Here is a 12,190-nt window from a genome sequence, read left to right on the forward strand (position 1 = left end):
CATCCTTCTCTATTTCCCATGCTATGGTGCTAGCCTTTAACATAAATTCATGCTATACTATTTAAAGAGTTTCTTTTATCCATTTAAAACATTATCTATTTTTGTTTTGATATGAACAACCATAATTATTTAATTGTTTCTGACAGATTTGTGTATGTATTTTTAGTTTGAAAAAAAAACTTTATCATATTGAAGTATTTTCTGGCTTTTTTGTTAGATTCTCCTTTCAAAAATGTGTGTAAAATGTTTTCGACAAAATAACTATACAGTTGTAGAATTGCTGATGAAAATATAGTTACTTAAATAGAAAGGAATATCATTATGCCATGAAATTACAAATATTAAAAATTCAGAGCAATGTGGGAAAGCTTGTATGAATTTATGCAGAGAAAATAAAATTGTCAGAACATTATCACAACTACATATATGATAACTAACGGGTTACAAAGCAGTTTAAAAATGTTATCTCATTTGATCCTCACAACAGTCATAGGAAAAATGTGTTATTATCACCCACATCTTACAGTTAGGAAAACTGAGGTTGACAGTTTCAGTGCATTGCCCAAAGTTACAGAAACAGAAAGTATCTAAGGTCATATTTGAACTTCACTCTTTCTGACCCTTCAATGAAAATTATGACAAACACATACACACACACACACACACAGAACTAATACTATGCACTCTTTAATTATGTAATGCCAAAACCAGGTCCTAGAGACCAGAAAATGAGTTTAATTTTCCTTCTTCCTTATCAGAGATATGAAAGACAATGCAGGTAATAAACTATGATCTATATACACTTTGTTTACTGAGATTTTTATTAGTCATAAGGAGAAGATTCATTGTTTTTGAATATTTGTGGAAGGGAGGCTGATATCTACAAATGATATATAAAAAAGTGATCCATGAAAGGTAGGAAAAAATGATCATTTAAGAAAGGTAAACATCCTTTTCTTTTTTCCTTTAATTTTCCCTCTTCTTCTTTTTCTTTCTTTTTTTCAAAGGGAGAAAAAAACTGGAAAAATCTATAACAACAGCACACTCTACTTGAAATCAGAAATATGGTTTACTGGGAAGCAGCTATGACATAAATATTGCCTCAAAATGGAAATAAAAATGTTAAATGTTATATGCATATAATTAAATTGTATAGTTCATTTCTACAGGAAATCGATGAGATATTTTTGAAGGTTTAAAAAGGGATTATATTTACATAAATAGAGTAGGAATTTGTTGCATTATCAACTAGTATTGAAGTGACAAGAATTATCTTTGCCCATGCTTTATGCTATTAATTTAAAATCTGCCAGAGAGCTAAATCTTCATTCTTTGAAAAAATATTGCTTCTCATAAAAAAATCATATCTAGAGAGTATATCATCTACTGAGATGAAGATTGTTGTAGAAAGGTATACATTAACATATCAATACTTGAAATATATTATGCATGTATAAGTTTACATTTGGAAAGAATATTTCAGATTATCCAACCTAACTCCTTGTTAACAATATATGAATAGAACAGCTAGGTGGTTCAGTGGATTGAGAGTCATGCCTAGAGATAGGAGGTCCTGGGTTCAAATCTGGCCTCAGACACTTCCTAGCTTAACTCCCATTGCCTAGCCTTTGCCACTCTTCTGCCTTGGAACCCATACTCAGTATTGATTCTAAGATGGAAGGTAAGGGTTTTAAAAAATAATAAAAATAAATTTTTTAAAGTATACAAACTAATTGAAGGGCAAATAACTTAAATGAATTGCCAAGTGCCTTATATGTAATATGTCAGAGTTTTGATATGAACTCTAATATTGTGACTCAAGAACTAATTTTTCCCATAGCATTCCATACTTCTTTCTTCTTTCCTGTTTCTCCTTCACTATTACTTTACTAATAACACAAACTTTTTCCTGGTTGAGGAGATCTGGTTTATTAGATTCTATCTAAAGAAAAACCTATAATTTACCTAGATTTTAGCAAATGTTTTCTTAAAAATTTCTCATACTTTTTGTTCATTGAAAATACTAGACATTGCAATTGAGGAGATTCATAGTTGATTGACTAAAAATTAAGGAGAAGTTATTTATCTCTGAAGATCAACATGGAGTCTGCAGTGGAGTGCCCTAGGAATCTGTGTTTACTCCTATAATATTTACCTTTTTTACCAATTAATTGAAAAAAAGGTATAGATAATATGTTCTGCTACTTCGCAGCTGAAACTAAACTGAGAATGATGGCTAACATAGAAGTTAGAGTCAGAATGCAACATCATCCTTATAATTCGATAAAAATAAATGCAAAGACTTTGGGACTATTATTCAGTTATTTTTCAGTCAGGTTTGACTCTTTGTGATTCCATCTAGGGTTTTCTTGGCAAAGATATTAGGGAACTTTGCCATTTCCTTTTCTATTTCATTTTATAAATGAAGAACTGAGGAAAACAGTTAAGTGACTTGCCCAGGGTCATATAGCGAATAATTTTCTGAGACTGGATTTGAACTCATAAAGATGAGTCTTCCTGAAAGCAATCCTGGCACATTTTCCACTTTTACACCTAGCTACCTGTGGTCTTATACTAGTTTATAATCAGAATGTGGTGAAGTGTTATACTTATCTCTTAAAGAGCAAAAATGAATAAATAAATTAATTTAAGTTCCAGGGGGTTTTAATGTACTGGAAGCTTACATGTCAGTAGCCTGATACCCTGCCCAAAATTTAGATTTTGTTTTGCATTAAGAAAGGCAGTAAGAGACTTCTGGGTAAACATGGTGGCAGTCTAGATGCAGGATTCCTCCTTTTCTCACCACCTACCAATACAGACTCCCTCAAAAGGTAAAAAAAAAAGTCATACAAACAAAGGAACTTGACAGTAGGGCACAGCACTGAGGGTGCATGGGATTTGGGCGTTTTAACAACATAAATGGGTGAAAAAGCTTCCACCAAAACATGAGCTGATCCACCCTTCCTCACTCCACCTACAGAGCCAGAGGCAGAGCTAGCGCACAGTAGAATCAATGAGTGAGTAAGGGGTACCGCTGGGTCCTTGGCAGCTGACTGAAACCACCAAAGACCTAGCCCTGAGAGCAGCTAGACCCGAGGCCCCAGCAGGCTGAGGAGCTCAGGAGGGCACCTGCACAGGGAGATAGCACAGAGAGGGGCAGCAAACAGTGGAAGCTGCCTCAGAGACTCAAGAGCTGGCCTCAGCCAAAATTCTTGCTCCTAAGCTCCATACACAGAGAACCTGCCCATCTCACTCAGATTTCTGACTGAAAAGGGAAGGAAAAACCACCACAGTGATGGCAAATAGTGCCTAGGAACAACAAATTCCCAAAACCAAGGGAAACAAGAAGAAGGGGTTGACCCTGGATAATTTTTACAGAGGAAAAACCCAGGCTACAGAGGGTATAGAAGACAAAATACAAATAAATGCACCAAAAACTTCCAAAAAAATGGAAATTGTCCAAAAGAAATTGAAGAATTTAAATGGGAGCTTATCAAAAAGATGGGAACCTTCTGGTAAGAAAAGTGGGAAATAGTTCAAAAAGAAAAAAAAAAGCAGTTTAAAGTACAAGAACTCCCAATTAGAGAAACAGCTGGGAGCCATGAAAAGCAGGATAGACTGAACCGAAAAGGAAATTCAAAAGAATATAACAGAAAATCAAAAGATTAAAGCAGAACACCAAATGGTTATAGCAGAAAATCAAAATATTATAACAGAAAACCAGGCCTTAAGGACCAGAATTGTGTAATTAGAAACCAAAGATCATGCAAAACAGCAAAAATTAATAAAGTCAAAAGACTGACAAAATAGAAGAAAACAAAAAATATCGCACTGAAAAGATGGTAGATCAGAAAACGGAGGAAGGAGACACAATTTGAGAATCATTGGTCTACCTGAAAACCCAGAAATAAACAGAAATCTTGATATCATACTAAAGAAATTATCCAAGAAAACTACCATGATGTTCTCAAACAAGGGGGCAAAATGGACATTGAAAGAGTTAATAGAACACCCTTTACACTAAATCCTCAAAAGACAACTCCCAGGAATGTAATTGTCAAATTCAAGAGCTTCCAATCTAAGGAAAAAAATTTTACAAGAAGCCAAAAAAGAAACAATTCAGGTATCAGGGAGCACCAATCAGGATTACACAAGATCTGGCAGATTCCACACTAAAGGACCACAAAACTTGGAATATGATATTTGGAAAGGCAAGAGAATTGGGTCTTAAACCAAGGATCACCTTATCCATCAAAACTGACTATATAATTCCAGGAGAAAGTATGGACATTCAACAAAATAGAAGATTTCCAAGTATTTATAAAGAAAAGACCAGAACTAAGTGGAAAGTTTGATATCCAAATACAAAGATCAAGAGAAAAATGAAAAGGTAAATAAGAAAGAGAGGGGAAAGGGGAAAAATGTTTTTTATTCAAACTTTCATCTTTTAGGGCTTCACTAAGATCAAAATATATATTAGTAAAAACAAACAAAATATTAAAAAGTATTGGTCAATCTAATTTTAAAAAAGGCAAAGAAGAAAGCCAAATTAACAGTATCATAGATGAAGAGGGAGACCTCACTGCCAATGACAAGGAAATTAAGGCAATCATTAAAAACTATTTTCCCCAGTTATATGGCAACAAATATGGCAATCTAGGTGCTATGGCTGAATATTTACAAAAATATAAATTGCCTAGATTAACAGAAGAAAATATAGAATTCTTAAATATTCCCATATTGGAAAAAGAAATTGAACAAGCCATCAAAGAACTTGCTAAGAAAAAAAAACCTCAGGGCCTGATGGATTCACAAGTGAATTCTATCAAATATTCAAAGAACAGCTAATCCCAATACTATACAAACTATTTGACACAATAAGCAATGAGGGAATTCTACCAAATTCCTTTTATGACATAAATATGGTATTGATTCAAAAGCCAGGCAGGTCAAAAACAGAGAAAGGAAACTATAGACTAATTTCCTTAATGAACAAAGATGTAAAAATCTTTAATAGGAATCTAGCAAAAAGACTCCAGCAAGTCATCACAAGGGTTATTCATTATAATCAGGTGGGATTTATACCAGGAATACAAGGATAGTTCAATATTAGGAAAACCATCCACATAATTAACCATATCAACAAGCAAACCAACAAAAATCACATAATTAATCTCAATAGATGCAGAAAAAGTATTTGACAAAATATGACATTCATTCCTATTGAAAACACTAAAAAGTACAGGAATAGAAGAGCCTTTCCTAAAAATAATAAACAGTATTTATCTAAAACCATTAGCCAACACTATCTGCAATGGGGATAAAGTAGATGTATTCCCAAGAAGATCAGGAGTGAAACAAGGATGCCTATCATCACCTCTATTATTTAACATTGTGATAGAGACACCAGCAGTAGCAATTAAAGAAGAAAAAGAAATTAAAGGTATTAAACTTGTCAATGAGGAGACCAAGCTATCACTCTTTGTGGATGATATAATGGTCTACTTAAAGAATCCTAGAGAATCAACTAAAAAGGCAGTGGAAATAATCAACAACTTTAGCAAAGTTGCAATATATAAAATTAACCCACATAAGTCATCATCATTTCTATATATTTCCAAAACATCTCAGCAGCAGGAATTAGAAAGAGAAATTCCATTTAAAATCACCCTAGAAAACAAAATACTTGGGAATCTATTTGCGAAGACAAACACAGAAACAATATGAACACAACTACAAAATACTTTCCACACAATTAAAAGTAGATCTAAAGAATTGGAAAAACATTAACTGCTCATGGGTAGGATGAGCTAACATAACAAAAATGACCATCCTACCCAAACGTATTTACTTATTTAGTGCCATACCCATTGAACTACCAAAATGTTTTTTTTTTTTACTGAATTAGAAAAAAAAAATAACGAAGTTCTTTTGGAAGAACAAAAGATCAAGGATATCCAGGGAAAGCATGAAAAAAATGCCAAGAAAGGTGGCCTTGCAGTAGCAGATCTCAAATTATAATATAAAGAAGTGATCATCAAAACAATATGGTACTAAGAGACAGAAAGGAGGATCAATAGAATAGACTTCGGCTAAGTGACCTCAGCGAGACAGTCTATGATAAGCCCAAAGATCCCAGTTTTTGGAACCAAAATCCAGTATTTGAAAAAAAAAACTGCTGGGAAAATTGGAAGACAGTATGTGAGAGATTAGGTTTGGATCAATATCTCATACCCTAATCCAAGATGATCTCAGAATGGTTGAATGACTTGAACATAAAGAAGGAAAGTATAAATAAATTAGGTGAACACAGAATAGTATAAAAGTTAGACAAAAATCACAAAATGTAAAATAAATAATTTTGATTACAGCAAATTAAATTTTTTTTTGAAGAAACAAAACCAATGCAATCAAAATTAGAAGATGTAACAAATTGGGAAACAATCTTCATCAAAACCTCGGACAAAGGTCTAATTACTCAAATTCATAAAGAGCTAAGTCAATTATACAAAAAATCAAACCATTCTTCAATTGATAACTGGGCAAGGGACATGAATAGGCAATTTTCAGTTAAAGAAATCAAAACTATTAATAAGCACATGAAAAAGTGTTCTAAATCTCTTATAATCAGAGAGATGCAAATCAAAACAACTCTGAGGTATCACCTCACACCTAGCAGATTGGCTAACATGACAGCAAAGGAAAGTAATGAATGCTGGAGGGGATGTAGCAAAGTCGAGACATTAATGCATTGCTGGTGGAGTTGTGAATTGATCCAACCATTCTGGAGGGCAATTTGAAACTATGCCCAAAGGGCGATAAAAGACTGCCTGTCCTTTGACCCAGCCATAGCACTGCTGGGTTTGTACCCCAAAGAGATAATAAGGAAAAAGACCTGTACAAGAATATCCATAGCTGCGCTCTTTGTGGTGGCAAAAAATTGGAAAATGAGGGGATGCCCTTCAGTTGGGGAATGGCTGAACCATTTGTGGTATATGTTGGTGATGGAATATTATTGTGCTCAAAGGAATAAAAAACTGGAGGAATTCCCTGTGACCTGGAATGACCTCCAGAAATTGATGCAGAGTGAGAGGAGCAGAAACAGGAGAACATTATACACAGAGACTGTGGTACAATTGAATGTAATGGACTTCTCCATTAGTTACAATGCTGTGATGTTGAATAACTCAGAGGGATCTATGAGAAAGAACACTATCCACATTCAGAGAAAAAATCTGTTGAAGTAGAAACACAGAAGAAAAAACAACTGCTTGACTACATGGGTCGATGAGGATATGACTGGGGATATAGACTCTAAATGAACATCCTAGTGCAAACATCAACAACATAGATATAGGTTCTGATCAAGGACAAATGTGATACCCAGTGGAATTGTGCGTGGGCTACAGGAAGGGTTGGGGTAGGGGTTGGAGGGATAGAATGTGATTCTTATAACCAAGGAATAATGTTTTAAATTGACTAAATAAAATAAAGAAATAAAAAATTGAAAAAAAATAAATTGAAAAAAAAGGCACTAAGGAAGTGAAAGTCCCATTGTACTCTGTTATCCTCAGAGTTTAACTGGAGAATGATTCATTTCTAGGCACAGCAATTTAAGAATGACATTGATAAATTGCAAAGTGTATAATATGGTAGTATGGTAACCAGGCAGGTGATGTCTTTGATTCCATGTCATATAAAGGACTTTGGGATGTTTAGCCTGGGGAAGAAAAGTTTCAGGAAACCGGGTATGATAACTGTGTTTAAGTCATTTAAGGTCTGCCATTTGGAGAAGGAATTATATTTACTCTGTTTATCCTCAAAGGGTAGAATCATAAAGATTGGTGGAAGTTGTGAAGACAATTGCTTGATGTCAGGAAATATTTTCTGCCAATTAGAGCTGTTCAAAACTCAAATAGCAGTGGGTTTTCTTTTCTTAATGGCCTTTTGGCAGGGGCTGGATAATTACTTGCTGGATAGATTATATTGAAAATTTCTTTTAGTTTAGATGAGATGGTTACTGAGGTCCCTTCCAACTCTCAAATTTTGTGTGTTTTGATACATTTTTGTGATTTTGTGATTTTCTGGAAATAGAAGTAATAGATAAGCTATACGATAATATAGAGAGAATTATAAGCAACTTATGTGCAGAACAAGAACTAAAGAAAAGACTACTAAATTTCCAAAAATCAAACCATAAATAGAAAAAAGAAATCAAGAAAGCTATAAATGCTGAAATAAATATACAAAATCAGAAGCATATCTACATATTATCAATATACATATAAGAAAATAATATAAAACAAAAACTGAATATAGACTATGAAGTATTAATTGATTGAACCATGTATAAGAGAAAATCATCATGCATAAAACCTCATGATCTAGATTAATCAAACTTTGCAATTTCAAAAAGAAATAACACATTTTATGTCAGGGAAAATATTTTTGTCTAAGAAAGAACCCCTGTTGTAATGACCTCATCTAAATACTTTTGCTGACAAAAAAAAATGGGAAAAAAAAGAACAGAGTAGTTTATTTTAAATAGGGTGGGAACTCACATTGGAATCCACAATTAGCTATCCTGAAAATTTAAACATTTTCATTAGAAAAAAACAAAACAGTTGTATCTTCTATTAAAGAAATATTTGGGTCATCCTTTTATACAAAATGAAATGAAATGTCTAAGAAGTAAACAAAATATTCATAGTATTGAAATATTTAAAATACTTACAAACACTACAAACTAGAAAAGCACAAGAAATGTAAATAAATACAATTATCAATGAAGACTAAGTACTTGAATCAATTCATTCATGTTTATTGATTATTGTTAAATAAAAAGGAAAGTGAAATGAACTGAGGAATAAAAGAAAAACAAAGAGGGATCAACAAGGTTTCAATAGATCCTAAATCGCTAAAGATTCAGGGACATAGAAAATCAGAAACTTGAAAGGGACAATAGCTAAATCAGTGCTCCAAAAATTAATAATAATACTCTCCTAAAAGTATGCTTATATTTTATTATTATTATTATTATTATATTTTAGAAATTATTATTCTTTATTTTATTTTTATTATAGAAACAACATAGTGTTATGAAGTATATGAGGAGACAGTTAGAGAGAGAGGGGAAATGAAGGTGTGCTTCTATCCAATTCAGATAAATGTGGTTAATTTTTATTCTAATTTTCTTGAGTAGAAGGGTGAAAAAAGCATAAAACCAGTAGCAAAGGTAGAATGGAAAGAGAGCAATAAAACATCCATTTCATCCTGAAAGGTAAAAAAAGAATGCCATGAAGAATTTCCACATGAGTAAGAAAAGTAAAATTCTAATGGATTTTCTCTCAGGAGACTTTGACCATTATAATACCAATTCTTAAGCAAGAAAAGTTTGTACTTTCTTGTACTGTATTCCATCCAGATAATTGGAACTCAAAGTGCCCATCTTTACCCAGAACCTAGGGTAATAGAAGAGACATACCACTAGGGAAAAGATAATTTGGTCTTAGCAGAAAGAATAATTATTCTAAGAATAATAGACAGGACTGGACCCTATAACTTATGAAAGGGAATACCTCCTACCATATGACATTGCTTCTGTTGGATGACATTTACTTGATGAATAGGATGTATGAGGTATTCATAGAGAACTATCACCTCTTCTGTGTGGGATTGATGAACCCTTTTCAGGGCTGTCTATCCACCTTGGTGTCCATCTGTTATCCAACTCTTACCTGTGGAGAGCTTAGACCTTGGTCAGACAATGAAGGTGCAAGGGTCATCCATTGTATCCTGTGCCATTGCCAATTATCCTGACATCTTGCTACTGGACTTGGATGACTCTGGGAGAAAGAGTGAGGCAGATGACTCCCAGTTATTCTGCCTCACTTAAATCCAAGTCAGGCATGAATCAACACATCATTCTAATCATGCCATTGGTCCTCTGTGAAATGAAGGATGAACAACACTACATGAACTGATATTTCTAAGAGTGAAGAACAATGATCTATAAGAGCAGAAATAAAACAATGTGGATGATACCTTTAGATGCAGTAAATAAAAATAGAATCATGGAGGGAATTCAAATTCTGTACACAAATAATTCAGCTATTAGATGGGACATATAAGGGCATAGCACATGAACAGGAAAAATAATTAAGAAAAGATTATAATGAGAAATAAACATATGGAAGGAAACAGTAAATGAAAACTTTTTGGGAACAGGAATTGCAAAGGAATGTTTCTTAAACTTAGAAGGTTAGAAAATCATATACTTAACTAAGCACCAAAAGAAAAGGACATAAAAAGAAACAAATAAAAATAAGTATTTTATTATACATTTAAAACCTCAGTATGTGCACAAGTAATCAGTTATGGGGAAGAATCTGTAAGAATAAGCTAGAATCAAGTAGGGTATGCAAAATTAATTGCAAGGACAAAAGGCTGATTTAAAATAGGAAAGAGATAAAAATCAATATACAAGAAATAAATGGAGTGGAACACAACCCTAGCAATCACAACTTTAAATTTGAATGGATTTTTAAGAATCCAATAAAATGAAGGAGAGTAGAAGAATTGATAAGAAAATAAAATTCAAATCTATGCTGTATGCATCTAACAATACACATAGAATAAAAATTAGAATCTATATAAAAACTCAATATGTATTAGTTGATTTCATAAAAAGGAGTTTAAGTCATACTATCAGGTAAGGCAAAAATACATTTCAGGGCCAAGAGAATTATAAAGGGAAATTACATCTTTTATAAAGGAACTATAGATAAGGAACAATATTAATACTAAACACATATGCACCAAAGGATATAATATCTAAGTCTATGAAGCAAATTTAACTGATTAACTAAATGTCATAAATAATAGTGTGATAATCTTAGAAGAGGGGTATATGGGGTGTTTAGGGAGGGGTAGTATCTCTGGTATGGAGGGCTTGTCGTGCCCTCTTAGGGCAGCCCTCCAGCCTCTGACCCTCACCTGACACCCAGCTCTCACTTGTGGCTCCCAGTAGCTGCTAGCATGCGGCAGCAGCCAAACCACAGGCAACGGCTTCGACAGGCCAGCTAAACCTTGTGAAGGTAGCCATCGGGTCGTCGACCCCTGGTGAACCAGGGCTTTGCTCACCCAGCATGTGAAGACTGCTTTGGCTGAACAGACAGAAGAAACCAATAAGAAGGTTCAACGGCTGAGATGGCGACACAGCAAAGCACTGTGGAGTGCTTAGGGCGTGTTGGAGCACAAAGGACAACACGGCCATCCAATGCAGCTGAGGAAGTCTCCAGGTATAAAGACTTTTCATGCCATTGGACCCAGGCTTCCAACTCCGAGAGAGTGGGACTGTCTCTGTGCATCGACTTTTCCACTTAAATCTTCTTCATGCACAAGTGTCTTTGTGCACACTCATCTATCATAGATGAACACGCACAAAGACAATCCTCATCCTCGGTTACCGAGAGACTACTACTAATCTTAGAAGAATTTCATGTTCAACTCTCAGAGACAAATACACTTATTCTTTGGTAATTTTATTATTTTATTATTCTTAATTACATATAAATTTATATGTACATATATATTTAAATTTAGAGTTCCAAATTCTTTCCCTCCTTTCCTACTCTATTACCCTTTAGGAAGGAAGTAATTTGATTACAAGTATGTGTTGATCTGCATTCAGACTCCATCAATATTTTCTTTGCAAATGGTTAGCATTTATCATCATATCTCTTATGGAAACATCTTGAATCACTGTATTACTCAAAAAAGGTGTCATTCACACTAGATAATCTTATAATATTGTTATTACTGTATACTATATTCTCCTGGTTCTGTTTACATCTTATATCAGTTTATATAAGTTTTTTTTTTCCTGGCTTTTCTGAAATCATTCTGCTCATCATTTCTTATACAACAACACAATTTCATCATAATCATATATCACAATTTGTTCAATTATTCCCCTATTGATGGGCAATCTCTCAATTTGTGATTCTATGCCACCACAAAAAGAGTGGTTAGAAATATTATTTTTGCAAATAGGTTCTTTTCTTTCTCTCTTTATTTTTACTCTCTTTGGGATACAGATCTTCAGATAAGGTATTTCATAGTGAACCAACCATAAAATGATTAATAACTAAATATAACAATAATGTATGCTATGGGAGAATCTGAAACT

The sequence above is a fragment of the Monodelphis domestica genome, chromosome 3 (assembly GCF_027887165.1).
Source record: "Monodelphis domestica isolate mMonDom1 chromosome 3, mMonDom1.pri, whole genome shotgun sequence".
In the NCBI taxonomy this organism is placed as follows: domain Eukaryota; kingdom Metazoa; phylum Chordata; class Mammalia; order Didelphimorphia; family Didelphidae; genus Monodelphis; species Monodelphis domestica.